The 26,029-nt window shown below is 40.7% G+C and overlaps 1 long non-coding RNA gene across 1 annotated transcript; it reads right to left on the reverse strand.

The window, feature by feature from the left end:
• Nucleotides 1-12,068: 12,068 nt before the first annotated feature.
• Nucleotides 12,069-26,029, reverse strand: LOC118004566. Its single transcript, XR_004677622.1, has 3 exons — nucleotides 26,000-26,029; nucleotides 16,408-16,555; nucleotides 12,069-12,498 (listed from the first exon to the last, which is right to left on the reverse strand). It is a non-coding gene; the product is annotated as an uncharacterized LOC118004566 (long non-coding RNA).

Raw genomic sequence — 26,029 nt, forward strand, 5'->3', positions numbered from 1 at the left:
ACTTGGAGAATGTGAGAAACAGAAATTTCAGGCCAGTGTCACTCATAAAAGACATAAAAGTCCTAAGCAAAATTTCAGCAATTTATGTTCAGCAAAATGATACATCATAATCAAATTGGTTCACCCAGTAATTTAAGGTTAGTTTCAGATGAGAAAATTAACTAATGTAATTCACCATATTAAAGGTTAAAGGAGAAAAATCATATGATGATCTCAATAGATTCAGAAAAGCCTTTGATACAATTCAAAATCCACCTAGAAGAACTCATAATAAACTAAGAATATTTTCCTTGATAAAGGGTATTTACATAAACCTACAGTAAACATAAGTAACCATTCCTTTTAAAACGGGGAACAAGGTGCCCCTGGGTGGCTGTCGGTTAAGTATCTGCTTTCGGCTCAGGTCATGATCCCAGGGTCCTGGATCGAGTCCCCAGGATCCTGGGGTTGAGTGGGGCTCCCTGCTCAGCGGGCAGCCTGCTTCTCCCTCTGCCTGCCGCTCCCCCTGCTTGTGCACTCTCTCTCTGTCAAATAAATAAATAAAAATCTTTTTAAAAAAATAAAATGGGAAAGAAGAGAGGCACGTGGATGGTTAAGTCAGTTAAGCATCTGACTCTTGATCATGATCTCAGGGTCGTGAGATTGAGCCCCACATGGGGCTCCATGCTGAGTGTGGAACCTACTTAAGATTCTCTCTCTCCCTCTCCTTCTGCCCCTCCCCCCCCACTCTCTCTCTCTCTCACACACACACACACTCTCTCTCTCTCTCAAAAATAAAAAATAAAATGGGGAATAAAAAAAGTATGCTGCCACCTCTAGTATTGTACTAGAGGACCTAAATAGTGGAGTAAGGCAAGAAAAAGAAATAAAATATATACAGACTAGAAAGGAAGAAATCACGACATGATAGTATGTGTAAGAAATTACCTACTGAGAAATAACCTACTGAGATGAACATGAGAGTTTAGCAATGTTGTGGGTATGAAAGTCAATATACAAAAGTCATTTAGCAATAAACAAAAATGAATTTTTTAAAAGATGACAAAGGGGGCGCCTGGGTGGCTCAGTTGGTTAAGCGACTGCCTTCGGCTCAGGTCATGATCCTGGAGTCCTGGGATCGAGTCCCGCATCGGGGTCCCTGCTCAGCAGGGAGTCTGCTTCTCCCTCTGACCCTCCCCCATCTCATGTGCTCTCTCTCTCTCTCTGTCATTCTCTCTCTCAAATAAATAAATAAATAAAATCTTTAAAAAAAATAAAAAAATAAAAAAAAATAAAAGATGACAATGTTTACTATAATTACCCCATACTCCTTAACCTCTCCTATTTTTACATGACTGCCCACTCTTCATGGAAACTAGCATTAAAATACACAGGTCTAACTTGTTTCTTTAGGTCTTCATTTCTTCATGAAGACTCCCATGTCATTCAAAACTTAAATAAATTTGTATGCTTTTCTCCTGTTAATTTGTCTTTGTTAGTTTAACTTTCAGACCCAGCCTGGGACCCTAAGAGGGCCAAGGAAAACTTTTTTTCCCCATACAGTATCAAAAAACAAAGTACTTAATAATGACCCTAAATAAATATGTGCATGACTTTTGTAAAGAGAATTATAAAACTTCATTGAAAAGCTATGAAGAAGACTTAATTAAAGAAATATGGTATTTATGGATAGAAAGACCAAGGCTCATAAAAATACTAATGTTCCACAAATTGACCTTTAGATTCAATGCATTTCCACTCAAAACCCCAACAGAGGTCTCTTCTTGAAGAAGAACATAGAGGGAGGATTTATGCTCTTGTATAGCAAACCTATAGTAATCAGTAAGGGTGGTATTGGGACAGGGATAGACAAATAGATCAAACAAAATAGAGAGCCCAGAAACAGACCCAGTATATGCAGTCACTTGATGTATGGTAGAGGCGGCAAGTCAGAGCATTGGGGAAAAGGTGGACTTCGCAATAAATGGTGAGGAGGCAGTTGATTATCCACATGGAAAAGAATTTGGACTCCATTCTATGGCAAATCCCCAAATCAGCCTTAGTTGGATTAAAGGCACATATAAGAAAAACAAATTTGCTTTGCTGTCATCATTTCAAGGACATACTTCCTTTTTCATTTTGCCATTTCTGAAATTGTGATGTTTCTTATAATCAATGGCAACTTATATTCAATGACATGTGATATATAACTTTTAGGAGACAATATAGGGGAATATGTTAACAAATTCTGGGTAGGGAAGTATTTCTTTTTTTTTTTTTCTTTTTTTTTAGGGAAGTATTTCTTAAACAAAAAGCACTAACTATAAAGAAAAAGATCGATAGGTTTGACTACTTAAAAGTTAGAACTTCTTTAAAAGAGAAAATAGAGTAAAAAAAAAAAAAAAACAAAAATAAGCATCATCCTAGGAGAATATATTCACAACATATATAATCCACCAAATAGTAGGATCCAAAATATATGAAGAACTCATATGAATCAATAACTAAGTCTAGCAATCAGTAGAAAAATGAGCAAAAGAAACAAAGAGGAATTTCACACATACACACACACATAAAACATGCACAAATTGTACATGAACATATGAAAAGATACTTAGTTCTATTAGTAATCAGGGAAAAGTAAATTAAAACTACAATGAGATGCCACCACACACTCATCTGAATGGCAAAAATTTTAAAAGTTGTTCAATGCAAAGTGTTGACAAGGGTGTAGAGTGACCAACAAGAGCTCAGACACGCTGCTGGTTGGAATTCAAATGCAAAACAACTTTAGAAACAGGTTGGTATTACCTAGAAAGTTGAAATACGGGTGCCTGGGTGGCTCAGTTGGTTAAACGACTGCCTTCGGCTCAGGTCATGATCCCAGGGTCCTGGGACCGAGCCCTGCATTGGGCTCCCTGCTCAGCGGGAAGCCTGCTTCTCCCTCTCCCACTCCCTCTGCTTGTGTTCCCTCTCTCGCTGTCTCTCTCTTTGTCAAATAAATAAATAAAATCTTTAAAAAAAAAAGTTGAAATACACATACAAGAAGATTCAGGAATTTCAATGTTATGTATATATACCCTCTAAAAATCCTTGCACAAATGTATTCAGAGACACATACAAGACTTTTTATGGCAGCATTGCTCTGATTGCAAAGAGCAAGAATCCAAATGTTCACCAAAGGTGGAATAGATAATTAAATTGTGGTACAATCAGAAAAGAAATACTATGAAATTACATCAGCATGAATGAATCTCAAAAATAAAATGTTAAGCAAAGAAGAAACAAAAGATTAAAGTATGATTCTACTTACTCTGTTCCATAAACGGGCAACTCTAAACAATATATCATTTAAGGATAAAAGCATAGGCAATAAAAACTACAAAGAAAAAACAAGGAAGCAAGTAACAGAAATTTCAGGGTAGGATTAGCTTTGATAGAGAGACCGGTGCAGTCTGAGGGCGGCATACAACATCATGGGTAGGGTGTCTTGGGTGATGACTACACAGGTGTTTGTGTGTATCTTTATTTTACAATAAAAATTAAAATAAATGAAAGACAAATGAAAACGAATCAATAAATGAATACCTCTCTGTATTTTTAAAAAATGTTATATTGTGCTTACAAGCTTTGTAAATTTATCTTCATGGCTTGCAAGAAAAACTTGGTATGTCTTGCAACTTCCCTAAGAAGCTGCAGGGAACAGGTTCTTTCCAACAGTGTGATGCACAGCTTGTTTTGTAATAAATCCTAAATGATGGGCAAGAAAAGATGGACCAGAAGTGTGAAAGGAAATAGTAGAAGCGCAAAAACTCTTCTAAGAAGTCACTTCCAATATATCTATCTCCAAATCATTCCAATTAGGTCTGTTGGCATTCTTTTAAATCAGTGGTTATAATTCTGAGTCCTGAGAACAAAGTCACCTAAATAAAGATGGACTTTCTTATTTTCATTGGTTATGTGCTGCGGGGATCATAGAACCAGGGACCTAGGAGGCAAATGTGTCTGATCTGCTGCCGGAGCAGAAACCCCCCCTTGGAATGTTACTGTCCTGTCTCTGCTTGAATCCTTCAGTGGTGGGCAGTTCATCATGTTGGGAGCAGTTCATTAGGATTGTTGCCCTACTCGGTAGGCAGAGCTGCATCTGGGAGACCTTCTCAGATCACTCAGTTTCACCTAGGAGATGGACTTTGTCTGAAAATCATTCCCTTGTTGAAGTACCCACCACCTTCCATAGTTGGTCAGTTTAGAGAAAACATTAAAAAGGATTTGATTTAATAGCACCTTGAGATTTTTCTTCTCCTTTGTAGCACCAAGTTTCACCAGCATGTATTGTACATTATAACCAAACAAATAATATTAACAAGAATAACAAATTTTAGGAGTTATGGAGGGAGGAAAGATTTTAACTGACCTAAGAAGGGCTCTGCCACCAAGCATGTAGGAAAGCCCTAAGCAATTCACTGTTACACTCCACAGTAACCATTCTGAGGCCAGCCTGGACAACTTTCCCTCTGTGAATATTAACTTTCTTGTGCTTCCAGATTGCTTGTTTCAGCAGCTACTGTCTTTATTTCTTTCCAGAATAGCCACTAATTTGAATGGAATGTCTGGACAACCACAGACTATTCTTAAAGAATGTGTTTTCCAAGTACATCTGGTCTCTTCTTTCTCCTTTTCCAAAAGACTTCAAAAACTATTCTTTGTTCCTCCTTGGTTTGGGAGTGTTAGTCCTATGTAATGATCTTGATGATGTGTGTACTTCTTCCCTTCTTTTGCTTCTCCTCATTGTCTCCCTTATGGAAGCTCTTCACTAAGTGAATTTTTTTGGCAACACAAAAGATTTTTCCTACCCTCCCCCCGCCGCCCCTCATTCCTTCCTATTTCTCTAAATGGCTTAGTTATGTTAGACAAATTTCTTCCAATGTTAGAAAAGTCAGGGAGAGGAGCACCTGGGTGGTTCAGTCGGTTAAGCATCTGCCTTCGGCTCGGGTCATGATCCCAGGTTCCTGGGATCGAGTCCCGAGTCGGGCTCCTTGCTCATCTGGGAGTCTTCTTCTCCCTGTCCCTCTGCCCCTCCATCCGGTTCATGCTCTCTCTGTCACTCACTCTCTCTGTCTCAAATAAATACATAAAATCTTTTAAAAAAGAAAAGTCAGGGTGAAAGGGTATGGCTTTGTAGGTTATTTTCTTGTTAGAACTCAAGTTTTGGTGTTTTTACTAAGGGAATCTTGTTATTAAATAATAACCTCCAGAATTTATAAAATAAATGCTCAGCAAGTTTAGAGTGCTATGCTATGTAGTTATTAATTAATCAGTTAATCTATGAAGCATGCCTTTGAGTGGGTTACTTACAATGTACCTTCCACAAACTTCTGTGAGGAAACAGACTACTTTTGAACTCAAGGATGGCCCAGTTTGTATTAACTTCTGGGTGCAGAAGAATACAGCACTTGTCTCAGAGGGTACAGAAAGAAAGAAAATGTACAGCTGGGACAGGAATTCTCAAAAGTTTCATTGTTGAAACATGTGCTATTCCCAACCGTCCTTCACCCTCAGCCAACACATCCCACCCCCCCATTCCATCCTCCCCTTCAAAACATAACACATGCTGCTGAGACTTTCTGTTTTAGCCAGAGAGGAAAAGATAAAGGGAAGGTACAAACAGAGGAGTGGCAAGGAAGGAAATGATAAGAAGGAAGCCCAGGCCTCCGCACAGAATCAGAACTCAGCTTTAGTCAGCTTTAGACCGTTATGAACCGAATTAACTTGTAATGACTGATCGAGAGCAGTTTGGGGTGAGGGGTAGGGGGTGCTATGGGAAAAAAAATCTTCCCCAGAGCTGATGTTATCACTGTCAAGGAACCACCTTCCTTTCCAAATTTTTCATCTCCTCAAACTTTCCGGAATTGTTTTATGGTCCTGCGCCAGAAAACACAGCTCTGGGTGTCTACAGTCTGGGAGCAGATGCAGCCTGGGAACGGGGGCCTTTGAAAAGATCCTACGAGATACTAAAGGAAATTCAAACCGGGAATGTGGAATTTACAATGGAAACAAACACTTGATCTGCACTCCTGTTCTCAGATTTGAGTCTAAATTTAGATCATGGTATAGAGGAGCCTGTAAAGCTTTTCCTGCTGGGCAGGCATCTCTTTACCTCTTCTATTTTAGCTTCAGAGAGGAAGTTTTATATTGTTATTGTTTTGGAGATAGAAGGTTCCTGAGAAGCCAGCCCCCTTGGCTTCAGAGAGTCTTAATCAACTCACTTCTGAGTTGTCCTCAGTGAAACCTCGTAATGATGTTTGCTAAAAGGTCTTTTCACATCGTTGTTAGATAGTGAGACCTGAAGGATGTTTCCTTGGATGTAACCAATATTCTTGTTAGGAGCTAACTATTCCCCAGTTAAAATTTCTATGGATATCAATGCTCCAAGTCTTTAAATGCCTGACTGGTTTTAAGAGAAAACCCAGCAACCTGGAAATATTCACAGCAACAAATCACCCCTATGGTCCTTCCTCAGCTGTCTAGACAAATGAAATTCTGACGGCTTTGGTGACATACAACACTCCCACTTATCCCCACCATCGCTTTCATCCATCTTCTGGTCCCAAGTGTTAACTAGATACACCCCCTCCTCCCACCTATGTCCTCCCAACTTGGCTCAAATTTTTCCCTCTTTCTGGAATATTCTCCTGCGCCCTCAGTTCTGCTTTTTTTTTTTTTTAATTTTATTTATTCATTCATTCATTAGAGACAGAGAGAGAGAGGCAGAGGGAGAAGCAGGCTCCCAAGGAGAAGGGAGCCTGATGCGGGACTCGATCCCAGGACGCCGGGATCATGACCTGAGCCGAAGGCAGACGCTTAACCATCTGAGCCACCCAGGCGCCCTCAGTTCTGCTTATTCTGCCAAGTTCTGAACAAGTGCTGCATCTGCAAGAGTCTTCCCTAAGCTCATCAAATGGATGTAATTTTTCCTTTCAAATTATTGAATGGCAAAGCAATTTGTTTGTATCTCACATAATGCCCCATATTATGATTATTTATATGTAAATCCAATCTCCCTTTCCAGATTATTTGATACTCGATTGTCTGATACACGGCTAGTTTATTATTGTCACTTCAATAACATCTGACACTGTGTATCATACTGCAGAAGAAAGCTTAATAAATATTTGATGCACAAGTGGATGAATGTGGCCTTAAGTAAGAGCAAAGATGGATCTACACAGTGGGTGGATTGTGCCGCACAGCTAATGTCCTGTAGAAAAAAAGTTGCACGACAGTGAGCAGTTTCCCCAGCCCTGTCCCAGAGTATTTGCCTCCACCAATCTCCAACTTGGTTTCCCTCTTCTTCCCTCTACTTACCAGCCAAACTCATCTCCTCATCACTGCTGGAAAACATTACGCTCATTCCTCGTCTGCAGCTTTGGTTATGGCATTCTTCCTACCTGAAGTGCCTGACTTTTCTGCTTCTAATCGTCTAAGGCTTGCCCTCCCTTCCAGGCTGAAATTCAAGTCCTCCTCTGTTTTATAAAAAGACTCAAGACAGATTTTTCAAAGAATCAAACTTCACTTTAAAAAATTCCTTTCATGTTCAAAGTCTCAGGAGCATGGCAGCAATATCCCATGAAGCGAAGTGCGTCTGTATCTCTCCCATACACGCAGTATTTAATTTTCAAAGATTGCTAAAGACTTCTATGTCTTCCAAATGTAGTGCACTTTTAATTAAATGTTTTCCTGTCTCGTTTCATTAGGAAAAGCCATAAAATTGCAGGCAGATCAATGAATAGCAGTGATACTTCTTTTAAACTTAGCATCATAAATCACCTTGGCTTTAAACTTAGCATCATAAATCACCATTGCCATACACATATTAGGGATTGGTCTATTGGATTTAGTGATTTACTCTTTGCAAAAATCTAAAAAATTGATGAAGGTGGGAAAGCATAAAGCAGAGAGGTGTCTAGGTATGGGTATTTGTGTTCTGGTTGTGGTGTTTGTGTGCAAATGTGTATTAAAAGATAAAGTTGGCGGGGCACCTGGGTGGCTCAGTTGGTTAGGCGACTGCATTCAGCTCAGTTCATGATCCTGGAGTCCCGGGATTGAATTCCGCATCGGGCTCCCTGCTCAGCGGGGAGCCTGCTTCTCCCTCTGACCCTCCCCCCTCTCATGTACCCTCTCTCTCTCATTCTCGCTCTCTCAAATAAATAAATAAATAAATAAATAAATAAATAAATAAATAAATCTTTATTTTTTTAATTTTTTTTTTATTTGAGACAGAGAGAACGAGAGACAGAGAGCATGAGAGGGAGGAGGGTCAGAGGGAGAAGCAGACTCCCCGCTGAACAGGGAGCCTGATGTGGGACTCGATCCCGGGACTCCAGGATCATGACCTGAGCCGAAGGCAGTCGCTTAACCAACTGAGCCACCCAGGCACCCAATAAATAAATCTTAAAAAAAAAAGATAAAATTGGCTTATTCAGTCTTGGATCACATATTTTAGGAGAACTGGGTTGAACTATTTGGAGGGGACTGAAATAGTAATTACAGAAGTCATGGGAAACTTTTATTTTATTTATTTATTTTTTTAAGATTTTATTTATTTGACAGAGAGAGAGAGCGAGAGCAGGAACACAAGCAGGGGGAGTGGGAGAGGGAGAAGCAGGCCTCCCCCGGAGCAGGGAGTCCGATGCAGGGCTCGATCCCAGGAGCCTGGGATCATGACCTGAGCCGAAGGCAGATGCTCAATGACTGAGCCACCCAAGCACCCAGTCATGGGAAATTTTTAATTCACATTTCTCAAGGGGGAGTGGTAAGCAATGCATCTGTTTAAGAAAAAAAAGTGGGAGCTGAATTTATAGAAGCCCCGTAAAGGAGAACAAAGAAAAAGGAATACTAAAGTAGGAAATATACAATTTAATTAAGCTTAAAAAGGTGGTAACTATTAAATAAATTCCTAATTAAGTAAAAGGAAGACTGAAGAAGGAAAATTTTCTAAATATCCAGAAACTGGAATTACAGAATTTGGATACATGATAAAACATTTATTTTACTTTCATAATTGTATGAAGATAAATTTATGTTTATAACAATATAGAGCATAGAAAGTTCTAGGAGTTCAACTAAACCAATCTAAAAACACTTACAGGGGTGCCTGGGTGGCTCAGTCAGTAAAGCGTCTGCCTTCGCCATCTCAGGGTCCTGGGATCGAGCCCCGCATCGGGCTCCCTGCCTGCCACTCCCCCTGCTTGTGCTCTCTGGCTCTCTCTATTTCTCTGTCAAATAAATAAATCTTAAAAAAAAAAAAAACACTTATAATGGGATATGTATTTGTGAACTAAACATATCTTTTGGTATTTGATAGATATGTGATTTTACCTGGCTATCCCGTTAATTTTCATTCATTGATTAGTCCTTACATGCCTCCAGCTGGGTCAGTGGGTTTGTTTACATTCCATATATGATGCAGAAACTACTAACTAACCAGTAACTAACTGAGCAAGTTGTGTGACTTGCCCAAAGATATTCAGTTAATCACAGTGGAGCTACTTGTGAACAGAGAATAACCCCTGACTCATTGTGTAGCCTTTCCTGGTTGTGAAAATTTTCTTCTTCCTGTTTACATTTTCAGTTTAACCAACGCATACTGTGTACCTGGAAGGATTCTAAACATGGCACAAGGCAGAGAGAAATAAGGCACAGTCTCCTGGCTTTTTCCACCAAGATTCATACAGCGGGGGCTTCTGTGAACGTAAGAAAGGAATTTGGCCACGGGGCAGCCACCAAATGACAAATGCCTACTGCCGGTCCAAAACTTTAAGCAGAAGTTAGTTATAAAGGGAAGACAAACATTTTGCTTCTCAAAACTTGCTCTTTATTAGAAGGTGGTGCTAAATAGATGTTATTTCTAGCTACGCATTAAGCCAAATAAGGTCTCTATCTCAACCACGTTGTTTAGTATTTTGTGTTTGGACATTTTTGCAACCTGAAAAGAAACTGACTTTTTAAATACCATAATAAAAATCATTCAAATATATGTCAAATCACATTTTTACCTAAAATCTTTCTTCTAAGTATTCAATTGGGCATAACCTCTAAACTTCTGTGGCTCCTCTAAGACTATATAACCAATCGCATAATAATGAAAACATTGTCCTAATAAGTGCTTTACATGTATATCACCTCCATCCCCACAACAACTCTAAGAGGTAGGCACTATACATTATCTCCATGTTACAGGGCGCCTGGGTGGCTCAGTCAGTTAAGCGGCTGCCTTCGGCTCAGGTCATGATCCCAGGGTTCTGGGATCAAGCCCCGCATCGGGCTCCCTGCTCAGCGGGAAGCCTGCTTCTCCCTCTCCCACTCCCCCTGCTTGTGTTCCCTCTCTTGCTGTCTCTGTCTCTGTCAAATAAATTTAAAAAAAAAATCTTATCTCCATGTTACAGATAAAGTACTGATGCCCAAAATATCAAGTAACTTAAGGTCACACAACTACTAAGTGGCAATTGGTCTCAGACTGGCAGTCCCCAAGGCCACCATGATATATAAGCCCAATTAGCACATGTAAGAAATGGACCATCAGAGATGTTCAACTTTACATAAGGCTTTTGCGAAATTAATTTTTCCCATACATTATGTACCCCTCCAATCCACTAAAATTTTGTAAACCGGGGAAACATTGTCATCTCAATCATTAGGAGTATAGAAATAGGAAATTTTAATGTCTGCACAAATCAATTAAATGAAGAATCATGAAAAAGGCACAAGAGAGAGAAAACAAATCTTTTTAAAACTTCTTCAAGCTCAACAGGAGAATTACTAATTCAGCCAATGCCCTTCACCTTTCAATCCTAAAGGTGATTGATTTTATTTCTTGGGAGATGGTCATCGTGTCTGTTTTTAACACCTCACAGCACCATAAAGAAACAAATTGACATGACAAAAATGAAAGAACCCACCAAGTCTGAATTTAAAATAAGACAAGAAAGCATAAGACTTTTCAGAGGTAAACATTAAATAGATCGACATGAGCATCTATCTTTGCATCATGTAAATCAGAGACTCTAGAGAGTCTAATCAAGTCAAATTATGCTCATCACACCTTAGAGCAGCCATTCGGAAGCATCTCATATTATGTCCTTCTTGCTCTTAATTTCACCTAACATTCATTGTCCAGAGTTTACTTCCAGGAAGCCTATTTCTGCACGCATTTCCATGTAGTCTCCTTTATCACTTGTCCTTTTTCCCCCCGCTCTTAATCTTGAGCCTCATTTCTTTTCAGGCCTTTGCAACTCAGTTCTTGCTTCACTGCATTTCAGTAATTCATGTTGTACAGTATTTATTTTTCCTGGAGATTCTTGTCTGAATCATATGGCAAGATGCTCTCTTGATATCTGGTAAAGTGAGGTGATCGCTCTGAGGAGATCATTTGGGTGCAGTTCTCTCCACCGTTTACCAGCAATCATTTGTCTCTACAGAGGTGGCATGACTAGAATCCTGAAAGACCCGGCACCCCTGAAACATGGTCTCTAGCATGTACCCCAGATTTTGCATTGGGGGCCTTTGTGAAAATAAAATATGTTTTTCAAAAGGGATTAGAATTTCCAATGGGAGTCCCATCCCTCAACTTAGAGGACACTGAGGGAACGGAACTCAGGACAGGGATGTCATGAGGGGACTGGTTCTTGGGGTCGATAGACTGTGGTGGGAGACAGGCCTGATGTGAGCATCACAGCCCAATGGGCTGGAGGTTTGATCAGCCAAGAACCAGCATTAGGTGAGTGGGCTCCAGGTGCACCTTGCAAAAGGCAGGTGTGGGATACCAAATGGAAGAAGGTAATTCCCCTGAGTGGGAGACTGCTCCAGGCTAACTCTGATTAATTACATTATACCAGGAGTGCTTACTACTGAAGAAATGGATCTTAACAGTCTCCCCCTGCCTTCCCAACAAAACCCAGAAAAACACTAAAACTTGCTTCGCAGAAAGAAGTTTTCTTGCCCAAAGTAAATGGAGAAATTTGTGAGGCATCCTGTTGCTTTAGTTATTCCAATACTTGGAGTGAAAATATACTCCTATGTATTTATTTGCCTAAAACTTAAATCTAGTTGTCACAACAAACCAAAATGAAGAAGGAAGTAGGACTTGCAAGCATATTTTATAGATAGCTGCCATCTGTCTCCATGAAACCGTGAAAGCCTCCTCAAGAACAACTCTTGCCCTGATTCTTATCTCTTATTTATTGAATCCCCTCCCACTTTTTCTCGGTCCTTTCCAAGGCAAAGGGTTCACTCTCTCCAGTGATACAGAAATTGTATTAGGCTCCTGGGGGAGGGTCATGGGAAGCTGGGTTTTTCCATGGCAGTGTAATAGAGGAAATCTTTAGATGTTTGGGGCAACTGACATTTCCACACTCCCTCCTCGTCAAGGATGTTGTTCTTTCCATACTCCATAGTATGTCACGAATTCATCTAACAAAGGGCTTCGCACCTGGGCTTTGGAAGACCAGTACCTCAGTGCAGCTGGAGAGAGAAAGTCACAGGGGAGAGGTGTTGAGAGATCTGGGTTCCACTCTTCCCACACTTATCTGTCACATGACCTTGAGCAAAGTGCTTCACCTCCCTGAGTGTTAGTTTGTCCATCTGTAAAATGGGGACAAATAACCTGACCTGTTCAGTTGTTAAGCGTCTGCCTTCGGCTCAGGTCATGATCCCAGGGTCCTGGGATCAAGCTCCGCATTGGGCTCCCTGCTCCACGGGAAGCCTGCTTCTCCCTCTCCCACTCCCCCTGCTTGTGTTCCCTTTCTCGCTGTGTCTCTCTCTGTCAAATAAATAAATAAAATCTTAAAAAAAATAATAATAACCTGACCCTGAACTACCTCACCAGGTTGTATGTATTACTTTATGTACACCCAAAGTGCTGTCTCAACTAGGAAGCCCTTTAAAAACATATTTCATACAAAAACAAAATAGTTCCAGTAAAATTTCTAGGTGATGTAAGTAAGAGAACGTCACAAAAATGATTCTTGATTCTATACATTAAAATGATTTCTGTACTATGAATGGGTAGAAGCACTTCCATAATATGTTCTATTTGCCCTTTGAAAAGTTACCCTCAGGAAAACAAGGTAGGAACTAAGGGAGGGAAATGGGAAGGGAAGTCCCTTGTTATACACCTAATATGTGCCAGGTGCGTTCCTGGGCACTTTTTAAAGAAATGAACTCATTTAATCCCCACAAAATCTCCATATGGGAGACAGTGCAATGTCCTTACCCCTGCTTTCCAGTGGCGTAGGTGGGGAATGTAACTTTTACACAGTCGGAAAGGGATGGATTTGAGGTCAGTTCTGTCTAGGTCCATGTTCTTCCACTGCCCTACAAGAATCCAACTCAACTCTGTTGCTCAACAGTATTGCTGAGCTACAAGGGAACAGTGATTACAGAGTCACCAGGGGGGGAAATGTATACACACAAAGGACTTGATTTTGTCTCAAATGGCCTTTAATGAGTCAAACTTTTAGCACAAGACAAAGAACTTGTGGTGGTGAGTAGCAAGACTCATTTGAATAGATTCAGCTCAATGATGTGACTAAGGTCCCACCCCATTGCAATATCTAATAAGATAAGGTAGAATCTGATGTTAGAAATCCAATAGTTTGCCTTCAGTTCTAGTCAGGAGGGGTGGGTTCAGCTTTTTGGGCCAGGCTGGTGATTGACTCTATATTTTCTGTGCTAATTTTCTCAGTTGTAATAGCAAGGATTTCTACTCAGGAAAGAAAGGAAGTAATGACCCTATTTAGCCCGCAGGGATAAAGATTTACTAAAAAGCTTTGAAATACATATAACATCGCCAGGGCTTCTATTCTGGCTTCCTTTCTATGACTATCATAGTACTAGTAGCCTCACCTAGACTCTCTCATGTCCCTACCTCTGAAAAGGGCCTCCATTGTGGAAGAGTAGTCTGTGAATTCCAGAAAATAGCTTTAAAAGGTCTGAGGATTATTAATAGTTCTGGTCTAGCTTCTGCTTGCTGAAATGGGTTAACGGTGCAGATGGGTCACCCATGGATGGCCTAGGGTTGGGTTGAACAGGGAGAAGTGTTTACCCAAGACTGTCTGAGCAGAGACCCAATCCTGATGGAAGGTAGCCAAGATCGAGCAAGGCAATACTGAGCACCCTGGGGAGGAGTCCTGAGAGGGCAAAGGCTTCCTCTGTGAGGAGGCAGGGTGGGAAGTGCCATGCAGGATCTAGGTGGGGCTGCACCAGTGCCAGAATGTTTAGGGGTGTTTGTTTTCAGGCCAGCTGAGGGTGAGGGAATGGAAGCCAAAAGGTAACCCAGGCAGCTGCAAAACAAGCAAGACAGAGTGCATGATGAGGCCAAGGGACAGTGACAGGAAGCAGTAGCAGCAATTCCTATATTCGGCAGGCTTTGTACTCCCCAAAGATAAACAACCACCACGAAATACCAGTCACAACTTGGTTTGTATCCAATCCTGTAAATATGCATTGAATGTCTACTCCGTGCAAGACACAAGACACGGTGCTAGATGCAGAAAGGAGGAGTTAACTCTGATAAAGTCGCATGCCAAAAGAGGACAGAAGAACGAGACACCAGGAAGGGAAACCAAGAGGAAGTTTTCTGAGTAGGATTCTCTCAACCACCTGGACTGCTTCTGCCTCAAGGGACCTCTCTTCTCCTGCAACAGTCTGCATTATCCATGAGGCACTTTCTTGAGACCTTATATCTTATACTCAGCTTGTTCATTTATGATGAAATATTTACTGAGAAGCTACTACATGCCAGGAGTTGAGAGATGTGATAAGGCATCAGATGCAGTTTCTGCCCTCAGGAAAATTTCCTCCCTTACCGGGTCCATCTAAGGCATCTAAGGTCATAGACTTTCTTTGCAGCTAAGCTCTTCTATTTTTTTTTTTAAGATTTATTTATTTACTTGAGTGAAAGGTGGGAGAGGCAGAGGGAAAGGAGAGAGAATCCTCAAGCAGACTCCCCGCTGAGAGCAGAGCTGGATGTGGGGCTCCATCCCACCTCCGCGAGATCACGACCTGCACCAAAATCAAAAGTCAGCATCTCAACCAACTGAGCCACCCAGGCGCCCCTGCTTCTAAGCTCTTATCATCACCCTGGACCCCCTGAGCCCTGCATTCTTCAGCTGCCACACTCCCACAAAACCGGGCTCCACATGAGGTGGTCACCCCGTGCCTGCCCCTGCCCAAGCCCAGCGCTGTTCCTTTATGCATCTATTCCAAATCTTTCCCACTCTCCTCCAGCCATAAGTACACCCTCGCTCTTTATTCCATCCATCACCTTACCTCTCAAATTCCTGAAAACCTAACCAAGTACGACAAAAAATGCACGTGTCTTCACGTTTTCTCTCTCACCTTTCCCTCTGGTCTCCTTTTCTTCCCTCTTGTCCCAGGAAAAACTAATCTGGCTTCTCCACAGCGCCTTTCTCTCTGCTCACAAGCAGATTGACACCATTCGTTCTAAAAAGAAAAGCTTTCCTCCAGCCGGGCATCTCCTATCCTGCTTCAGTATTAGCTCTTCCTTCTTTTCAAAGACGATTTCTCCACGGAGGAGTGTTCGTTTGTGCCTCTCCTAGCCTGCTGTTGTCCAGCTCCCTCTCCACCTGGCCCTCTGCAGAGGTCACTGCTCCAGAAGAGGTCCCTGATGACCCTCCAACTGTGAGACAATGTTCGCTCACCCAACTGTGAATCTTGGGGCTGTCCCCTTCCACAGTTCCTGGGACAAGCCATATTCCTGTTTCTCCTGTTTTTTTGACAGCCCTTTTCCAGACCTTGTCCCCGTTCCTCCTTGTACCCCGGAGATACGGGCAGTAACTAAGGTCAATTCAGGTGCTTGTTTTCTCTTACCCATCCCTTTCTCTCGGGAGACCTCACACACTCTGCACTGCTCCTGTCACACCACACCAGAACCTTCTTTTTTTTTTTTTTTTTTAAAGATTTTATTTACTTATTTGACAGAGAAAGACACAGCGAGAGAGGGAACACAAACAGGGAGTGGGAGAGGGAGAAGCAGACTCCCTGCGGAGCAGGGAGCCCGATGCGGGACTCGATCCAGGGACTCCAGGATCATGACCTGAACCGAAGGCAGTCGCTTAACCAACTGAGCCACCCAGGCACCCACACCAGAACCTTCTTCATGTATGTGTAGGGACTTGGTGTTTCCCTTCGTTTCAGACCCAAGTTTCCAACTGCTTGCTAGACATCAATTCCAATTCAACACCTCCAAATTCAAATGCATCATCTGCTCCCCAGTCTCTTTATCTTCTGTCTCATGTATGTCTTGTATAAACACATTACCATCATCCTGACGCTCAGGCTTGGGGCTTCAGTGGTCTGTGACGCCCCTGATCTCTCCCTCTTCCCCAGCCACACCACTTCATCACTCACCCCAGTCTGTTCTTCAGGAGCATCCTCACTTCTGTGCCCTCTTTCTGATTCCTTCTGCTACCTCTGTAGTTCAGGACGTGGAGGCATGTGGTACAGATGTAAACATGGAGGCCAGCAAAACAGATTCAAATTCTGATTCCACTAGGACCTAGGAATAGAGCCAGAAAAAATCACTCTCTGGGTCTCTACTTCCTCATCTAAAAATCAAGGGGATAACACCTTCCTCTTGGGGCTGTCATGAAGATTAATGTCAGGCATGTGTGTAAAGGGCTAACCACTATGCGTGGGACAATGTAGACATCACAATATGTTAATTTTCTTCTCTTCCTTTTACTCAGGTTGTTTTGAAATTCACTTTTAATTGTTAACTATTTTCCTAAATTTGTTTTCCTCTTTGCAATCTATCCCCCATGCGGGCACCAATTCTTTCTAAACCTTGGATTTAATATTCGGTCATTTTCCTGCTCAGCTACGTCTGGTAATTCCCTATTGCCTGAATATTGCCTGTTCATATTCCACATTATGATAGTCCAGACCTTCCATTATTTGCAGCTATTTATTTCCATTGGCCTATGAGCCCTTCACAGGACAGTAAATATCCACAGGGCTAACAGTGAGCTTTTTATCCAAGTTCCTCCAACCAATGACTGGAACATAGTAAAGAACTAACACATATGTATCCTGGCTACATTGGCTGCTATATTACCACTTAACTTCACCAAATGTTCATTCATTTCCTTAATGAATTACTCCTTCAGACATACCCACTATGCTTAAGTTTCTTGGGGCCATTGCATTTTAATCATTTCTGTATTTTTAGTTGAAAGCCTACTTCATAAATGTTTATCCATCATTTCTAAAGTATTCATAATGGTTGATGAGCCCTGAAGGTTCTTATATTATTCTTTCTATATTTATGTGTAACCGAAAAGTTCTAGAATAAAAAATACTTTTAAATTTAATGACTAAAGGAAATGAGAGAATGAATGGATGTACATGTGCCCACTACTATTTGTTCCCTCTATTCATTCCACCTGTTCGGTCCTATATCTGCCAGTCCAAATAGTACAACTTTCAAGACTCAACTTTCTTCCGTGAAATGATCTTCAGTTCTCTTAATTTTATTTATTTATTTATTTTTATTTTTTTTAAGATTTTATTTATTTGTTTGAGAGAGAGTGAGAGAGAGAAAGAGCACAAGAGGGGGGAGCAGGAGAGGGAGAAGCAGACTCCCTGCTGAGCAGGTAGCCCGATGCAGGACTCGATCCAGGGACTCCAGGATCATGACCTGAGCCGAAGGCAGTCGCTTAACCAACTGAGCCACCCAGGCGCCCCAGTTCTCTTAATTTTAAATGGGTCTTTTTCTATTCTTTACTTCTAAAGTATCTTGTTTGCTCTTTGTCACTGAGAAGCTAGTTCTCCTACAATGTCTATTCTCTCCTTCTTCTACAGAAAGACTCTCAATTTTTAGCTGGGCTCATGCCATTCAGGAAAGACTCCATTTCCCGACTTGTTTTGACTTGTAGTAACCAGGTGATCAAGTCCTCACCAATGAGATATAAGTAGGATTGTCCTGTGGTGACTTCTGGGAATCTTCCTCAAGAGACAATTAGCATGTAGAAATTGGCCAGCTAGGCAAGAAGTGTTTCTAATAAAAAAGTTGGAGCTCAGGTTTGGTGTTTTTTCTAGGTGCCTAAATAACCTAAATAAGCCAGGTGCCTAAATATATACAGGAATATTTCTGTAAGAAAACGGTTTTCCCCAGGATATCTCACTCCAAGTCATTTCAGCAAGCCAACGTGAACCTGAATTTGAGGTTTAGAATCTTGAGTTTGTGTCTGCATTAGCCTTGAGGATTTGGAGAGTAGACAAAGAGGCAGGGTTAAAATGTGTCAGGTTAGATTACTTAATGGTTTCTCCAAAGTGGAGGAAAGGTATTGAAAGAATGACAGCAAGAAGAGTTAGGGAGCCAGAAAGTAGCTGGATTTACTGCACATTATGCAACAGCCAATATTATTTTAAACTAAATTCCAAGGGAACAGTGTGATATCTAATGTATACAGGCCTATGAAAATACTGTAGCATAAGCCCGGAAAAAATGGATATATTTGCAAATAGTGTTCCACTGGACTCTTCTGTAGGTAAAAACAAACAGGCTTTAACTCAAAATCTGTCATAAAGTGTGACATAGTATCTTTTTTATTGAGTGTCAACAGAAAATTAAGAATCAAGGAGTTTTAGTAATTTATTCAATGCCACTTCTTGCCATCATTTTGAAATTGTTAAAATGGGTATAGTGAGTTCAGAAAGCAAACCTGATGTCTGCATGAAAGGTGGAGCCACATTCGTGCTCTGGGTGGGATCATCTCTGCAGGAGAACATTGTATTCTCTTCCAAAGGCAAAATGCTTCTAGGTTTTGCCTCTCTACTTTGAATGTACTTTTTTTTTTTTAAGAGATAGAGAGCGGGTGTGGGGGGAGTGAGGAGGGACAGGGGGAGAGGAAGAGAGAGAATATTTTTTTTTTTTAAGATTTTATTTATTTTTTAGAGAGCGAGCGAGAGAGAAACAGCATGAGAGGGGAGAGGGTCAGAGGGAGAAGCAGGCTCCCCGCTGAGCCAGGAGCCCGATGTAGGACTCAATCCCAAGACCCTGGGATCATGACCTGAGCCGAAGGCAGACGCTTAACCATCTGAGCCACCCAGGCGCCCCGAAGAGAGAGAATCTTAAGCAGGCTCCACGCCAGGGTGAAGCCCAATCTCAGGCCTTGAGATCATGACCTAAGCCAAAATCAAGAGTGGGACGCTTAACGGACTGAGCCACCCAGGTGGCCCTGTAGGTACTTTCAAAGTTATACTTGTTCACCTACTGGCATTTATGAAATCCTGTATTTGGGATGCTTTTTCTATAATAAAATATTATCATTTGTAAAAAAATTTTAAAAAGACAACAGTAAAACAAAAAAAGAAAAAAATTTTAAAAAGACAACAGTAACTGACCTATATCCTTTGTCTCTTCTTTTTGCCCCAACCTCTATCCTGCTATCTGGAATGAGGATGTGATGGCAGGAGATCTAGTTGCTATCTTGGACCTGAAGACCATGGCCACATCCTCAAGATGATAGAGCAGTGAGCCAGAAGGAGCTGGGTCTCTCAGAATTTTATGGAGCAGACCCTGGACTGGACACTTAGCTGTGGAATTTTACATAAGAGAAAATATACCTTTATCCTGTTTTAGTCACCATTATGTTGAATTTTTATTTCCCAGAGGCAAAGTTATTCCTATCAAATACATACTTTTTCAATAACATTTGTTCTCTGATTTATATTTGGTTGTGGATATGCTGGACAGGATGTTTCTTCTCCTTGATCCCCCCCTTCCTACCCCACTCACAGATTATAGAGATGGTGTCACTATGAGCAAGAGAAAGGTTTTGTTTATCTTGTGGGCTGCATGTGACAGATGAAGGCAAGTGCGGGCCAGGCCGGTGGCTGTCTTGGCCTGAGGGAGCCCAGGGCCACGCCCAGTGTTAGGGATCCTGCAGAAGGAAGGTGGGTGGGTAAAAAGACCCTAGAGTGCAAAGGAAGAGAAAAGCGTGAGGAGACTAAAAGTTGAAGGGCCTCGTAGCAAGCATCGGAATGGAATGGGATCTGTATGAACTGCCTGGTGATTGAATGGCAAAATTGAGACACATTTCTATGGCCCCCTGACCAGGGTGTTTTTGAGGGGAGTTACTGGTGAATACTGCCTTCTCTAGGGGGATGGATGATATCTCCAAACCCCTCCAGATACTGCCAGCAAACTTATGGGTGACATTCTTATCTCTCTCCATTGAGACATTTAAGCTTCTCCTGAGCAGAGTCTATATTTTATTCATAATTTTATCTATACTTCTTACCTAGTTCACAGTTTATAGAGATGCTAAATAAAGGTTTGGGGTCAATATTGATGAGCCTGATGATGACTGCTTTAGTTTTGCAATATCAGTACCTCTAAGAACTTTTTCCTGTATCAAAATCTGCAAAAGAATAAGGTACCTCATCCTTTCTGGGTCCCCTCCCCCAAAGTGTTTAAAATGCCTCTTGGAATTTGCCTAAGTAAATATATACCTGACACGTGTTTTTGTTCAGAAAGAGGCATTAATAGGCTAGGGTGGCTTTAGCCAAGTATTCATTAGCTTATTTTGTTGATCTTTTTCTATTCCATTTGGAATTTTACTTCCCCCTTTCAGTTACAGGCAAAACAACCAGAAAGTGAGGATGTATCTTCCTAGTGAATGAATCTTTAATAAATATTTATTGAATGGATGAGTGAATAAATGATGCAACACATTTCTATAAATCCTTGCTATAACCAGGTGATCATCACCTGCTTTAGTTACCAAAAGGACAATAATGGTGTGTTTATCAGTCAGTATTAACAGATTGATCCCTGATTATCACACAATCCCTGTAATCATACAGTCAACTGTGGGGTTATTCTTAGAAAGTGTATTGTAAGCCTTAAGGAGTGATTGTGGGAGCAACTGAAACATCAGCAGCATTCCTGTTCTTGGGCTGTTAAAAGCAATGGCCTGGTAGGAACAGGATCCCATGATCTCCTGGGGCAGGGCATAGATAAGGAGCTATAAAGGAAAGTAACCCTCAACCCCTGCCTTGGGCAATTGTTAGCACGAATATCCCATTCCTCCCTTATCCAATAACCACCTCCCTGCGTGAGCAAGCATAGAGGAGGGTACAGGCCTGCTTTCCGGCTTCAAGATAATTGCCATCTCTTTGTATTCTTTCCCTATGCTTTGACACATCTGTCCTTGCTTCGCTGATAAAAAAAAAACTAAATAAAAGCTATGTGCACAATTCAGCCGCTGCTACTCTCCCCTGTAGAGGCAACCCTGAACGACCCCTCAGATTGGTGTCTGAGAGCATTATTTTGGTGTGCAACGAATCAACTACCATAATAGTGGGATTATCAATCAATATTCACTGCATGTCAATTTCTGTTAGTGTGAGGAATCCACGAGATCCACTTTACACACTTAGTAGAAAATACACACAAATAGAGAATAATTTCATTCTAACATGTAAACATAGTACTCACTGTAAATAAAATAGGAGTTCAAAGGAGAAATATGCACACAGCCTGGAAGGAACAGTTAAAGGTGACTTCATGGAGCAGGTGAGCAGTGAAGAACAATTAGGATTTGGTGGGGCAACATGGAGGAAACAGTGATTCTAGGGGCTGGAAAATCATGAGCCAAGCTCATGGAGCAAGCTCATAAAGTTTTGAGCAGAGGAACAGCAAAAAGTACATTCTAGAATACTGGTCTGGTTGTGTTCACCGGGATAGAAACATGCTTTTCTTTCTTATTGCAACCATCATGGGGGCCTAATCCATGTGTGTTGAGATGAATTAATGCCTTATTTATAATAGAAGTCATCACTCTCCCTCCTTTATATCAATGGGAATACAATAAATGACATGGTCCTCTTTCTCTTGCCTCCCATTTTTCTTTCTTTTTAAATCTTCTCTGCTTTATCCACCTTCAGATTCATTGCCCATCTTTCTCTCCCTCCTTTCGTTTCTTGGTCTGTTTGGAGTTTAAAGTAGAAGCACAGGACAGTGCTGCCTGCTGATTTCTGTGTCCAGCATGATGGAGGGCAGTCACTGTACTTATCACCTGTCATTTCCTCCCACAATGTTCCCACTCTGACTCCAGGAAGATGCCAGAACTATTTTTGCCAAGCCTTACAATATGGCATGTCTTCCAGCTCAAGCTACTGCATTAACATTTCCCAAAGTAGGATAATTTAGTTATCAGAAAAAAATGTATATGAGAAAAAGAAGGTTGTACCTTCTTGTCTATTTATGGGCATCATTCTTTTTTTTTTTTAAGATTTTATTTATTTATCGGAAAGAGAGTGAACAAGTGGCGGGGGGGCGGGGGGCAAAGGGAGAGGGAGAGGGAGAAGCAGACTCCCTGCTGAGCAGGGAGCCCAACGACATGGGACTTGATTCCAGGACCCTAAGATCATGACCTGAGCTGAAGGCAGATGCTTAACCAACTAAGCCACCCCGGTGCCCAGGCAGCATTATTTTCTGACAAGAATAATTTCTTTTTATAATCAGATAATTCAGTTTGAGTCCACTGCTTCTTTGTGATAGAAAGTGTCAGAATAAACATCGTGAATTAAATTTTGTTTGTTAAAGTTAATGAGGTCTTACGGCAGAATTCTGAGGCTGGTATACATGTATTCTGCACAGCTAGGAAATAAAATCAAATTGGATATTTTCTTTGATGACCAAATATGCTCACATTTAGTTTTGCTTTCATACAAAACATAATAAAGCACAAAGACAGAAAAAAAATAAACTAAGAATCATCACCCATAATCCCACCCTATAGATACAAATTGTTAACCGTTTGATAAACATATCCCTTTGTCTTTTTTTCCTCTTTATTTATTTATATGACTTTAAATTTTAAAAAAAGAAAAAGCATTTTCTTTTCCAACTAGGCAATATATCAATCAATACTGCTGGATAGCATTCCCTCTGTGGATGACTGTGTTGTCTTAGCCAATCTCCTATTCTTTAGTATTAAGATTGTTTTCCCTGTTTTGATATCATAAACAGTATTGTGTTAAATCTTCTTTTTCAAACATCTTATTACATCATCCCTATTTCCTTAAAATAAATTGTTTAATGCAGAATTTCTGTATTAACAATAAACATTTAAAAATTTTTTCCATCCATAAGTCTGCTTCCCTGCCTGCCCCCCTTAACAGAACTTTTAGTTATGCTTTAACTTTAGGTAAAAAATACCAGGCCCAGATTCATTGTGAAGGCCCAAACTTTCTGGTTCAGGTGCTGGGTATATCTGCTCTTTTCCACATAAAAACCTTTCTCTATAAATAATCCGATAAATGAATTCTCACCTGAGGGTGAGCCTGTCTATTGTCATAGTTGGGAACAGACTTTGCTGAGAGGTGCTAATTACTGAAAGAAGGAGTGGATGAGGTGTGCCTGCCTGGGTTGGCATAAGTCATCTCTCCCACAGAGTTTACATTCTAACAGGAAGTCACTTGATGACGGAGAAATGGCCTTCTAATTATGTAATTTCAGCCACCTGTGAAGAAGTAGGGGGATATATTCTGGGTAAGGTGAAGACAATGAACTTTTCTTGTTATTTCTGCAAACTGCTCCACAGATTATGACTTATTCTGCCTACTCATGAGGGAAAGCTAAGCGGGGGCAGGGGGATATCTCTGAAATCCCAAATGTATGCTTTCCACTTTCTGGCCATGACATGGTATCCTCTGGCCTACTTACTGAAATGCTTCATTCCAAATGGTTTTATCTCATCGAGACTACTTACACGTTGAGCATCATTTTTCAAAATGTTCTTCTCCCTTTGTTGCCCAGCCTTGGACTCCATGGTCCAACTCTGTAATTGCCTCCTTGCGAACTGCCTTGACTCTGTTTCTCCATTCTCTCTCCATTTACTCATCTGGCAAAGCACCTGTCCTCCATAGTAAGTACACTTGTGCAACTGCGTACTGTAGAAAGTGGCACAATTGTGCTGGTGAGTCTCATCTTAAGTATGTGTCACAGACTTCTATGGGCCCTTGACACTTCCCGGAAACCCCACCGCATTTCCTGCTCTTTAAGCTATTTATATTGTTCCCTTTCCTCTCTTCCTAACCCGAGCCTCATCTTCCTCCTGCATCTTCACTTCCAACGGATGACTTAGCCTCGTATTTCATAAAGAAAATGGAAACAATTAGATAGGAACTTCCTCATCATCTCACTATTAACTACCCACGTCTGCTGTCCTCTATCCTATTATGGCGGAGGGAAAGGGGCCCCATCCACGCAAAGCCAAACCTCTGCCTGTGCTCTGGCTGTCATCCCTTCTTGCTACTCACAAGCTTCAGTCTCCACCTTCACTGTCTCCCTCTCAATCAGCCTCTTCAGCATCTTTTCATCTCTTATCCAGCATCCTAGATAACTCTCCCCCATCTTACTCCAAATCCCCTTCAGCTACCATGTCATTTTACTCCCCACTCACAAAAACAACTTGAAATAATGATCTGTACTCTGCGTCCCCACTTTTTTGTCTGTGTTTTCCTTATGAACTCATTGCTTATATGGTTCTGCACGTTCCCCCAAATCTCTGATCAATGACTGACTTATTTTAAGACCTTACATGCTTAGGGGAACTCTTGCCAGCTACTGAGGTTGAGCCCTTTAGAAGCCTGGGTGGAAGAGGCATGAAATTAGTATGAAATTATATATACCTTTATACAGGCAGATGGATACCTTGAGCAGGAGAGAATGTCATGCTAGAATGATGTGGAATTCTCAAGGACTTACACAAAAGGTCCATAGCACAAGTGAATTGGGTTAGAATGGTTTTGTTTTGTTTTGTTTTGTTTGTTTTTGGCAGGGACTTGATTAATTTCTACATAAAATACTTTAAAGGCTAGAGAAGTAAACATCTGAAATTTTTTTTCCATTTCATTTTAAATGGAGTTCCCAGGGTTTGACTCTTGTTTTGAATGATGTCTTTGTAACAAACTTCCTGTGTTGACAAGAGACACACTGCATTTTTGTAAATGTAGTTCCATAGAAATTCCAAATGTCTTACTAGTTTAAGGTCTTTATGCAATTTTTTTTTGAGATTTCAAGTCCCTTAATCTTTATCATGTGTATGTCTCTATAACATAAACTATAATACAATTATAATATACAACTGTATCTCTAAATAATCCATAATACAATATATAAATAAATACTATATCTCTATATAGTATATAAATAATATAATAATTATATTCAACTATATCCCTATAACATACCACTATAATAACATTTCAAGTAATGTGTTTCAATTTTTAAAACTTTTCCTAGTATCTTGACTTATTTTGCTTCAAATTATTTATCAACAGCAATCTGAACACCTACTGAAAATTTTCAGCTTTAAACTTTTCCCTTTATTTTAGTTTCATATTATTAAGGTAGAGTGGAAATGGGACAAATTGGCTCTGCATCTCTGCTCTGCCAGAAATCAATCTGCTTCTACATAAAAGTTGTTCAAATGCCATTGACTCAAATTTTAGCAGAACCAGGACATCACAACCAAATGTCTCTGTTTTATAAGAGAGAGTGATTTGAGCATGACCGTATTTTAAAATACAAATAAAATTTTTTATCACTCTAGCGACAAGTTTATTGTTATATTTTTGCTTACAGCTTTTCTATTCTTGGTGCCTCATATTTTAAGGCAACAGCCTTCTTTCATGTAGCATTAGAAGCGTGCAGCAAATTTTTGAAATGTTAATAACCATAATGTAGCCTAGATAAGAAACATTAGTATTAAAAGCCTGGAGAAATGTAAGACTGAGAAGAAGTCCAACTGAAAGTGTTTACACAAAATTGTCTAATTCTTATAGACGTGAAGTTGATGCATAGAAGCCAAAAAATAGTCTCTTTTCCTTCCCCTTTCTTCCCCTCATTGCCTTGCTGCCCACACACTGAGAAACTCTCATCTTGCCTCATTCCTGGTCCAGAGAGATGGAAAAACACAATTCTCACCCCAGTTCAGTTCCATGACTTCTGGCAGAG

This window comes from Mirounga leonina, unplaced genomic scaffold (genome assembly GCF_011800145.1).
Source record: "Mirounga leonina isolate KUSES-001 unplaced genomic scaffold, KU_Mleo_1.0 Mir_93, whole genome shotgun sequence".
Taxonomy (NCBI): Eukaryota; Metazoa; Chordata; class Mammalia; order Carnivora; family Phocidae; genus Mirounga; species Mirounga leonina.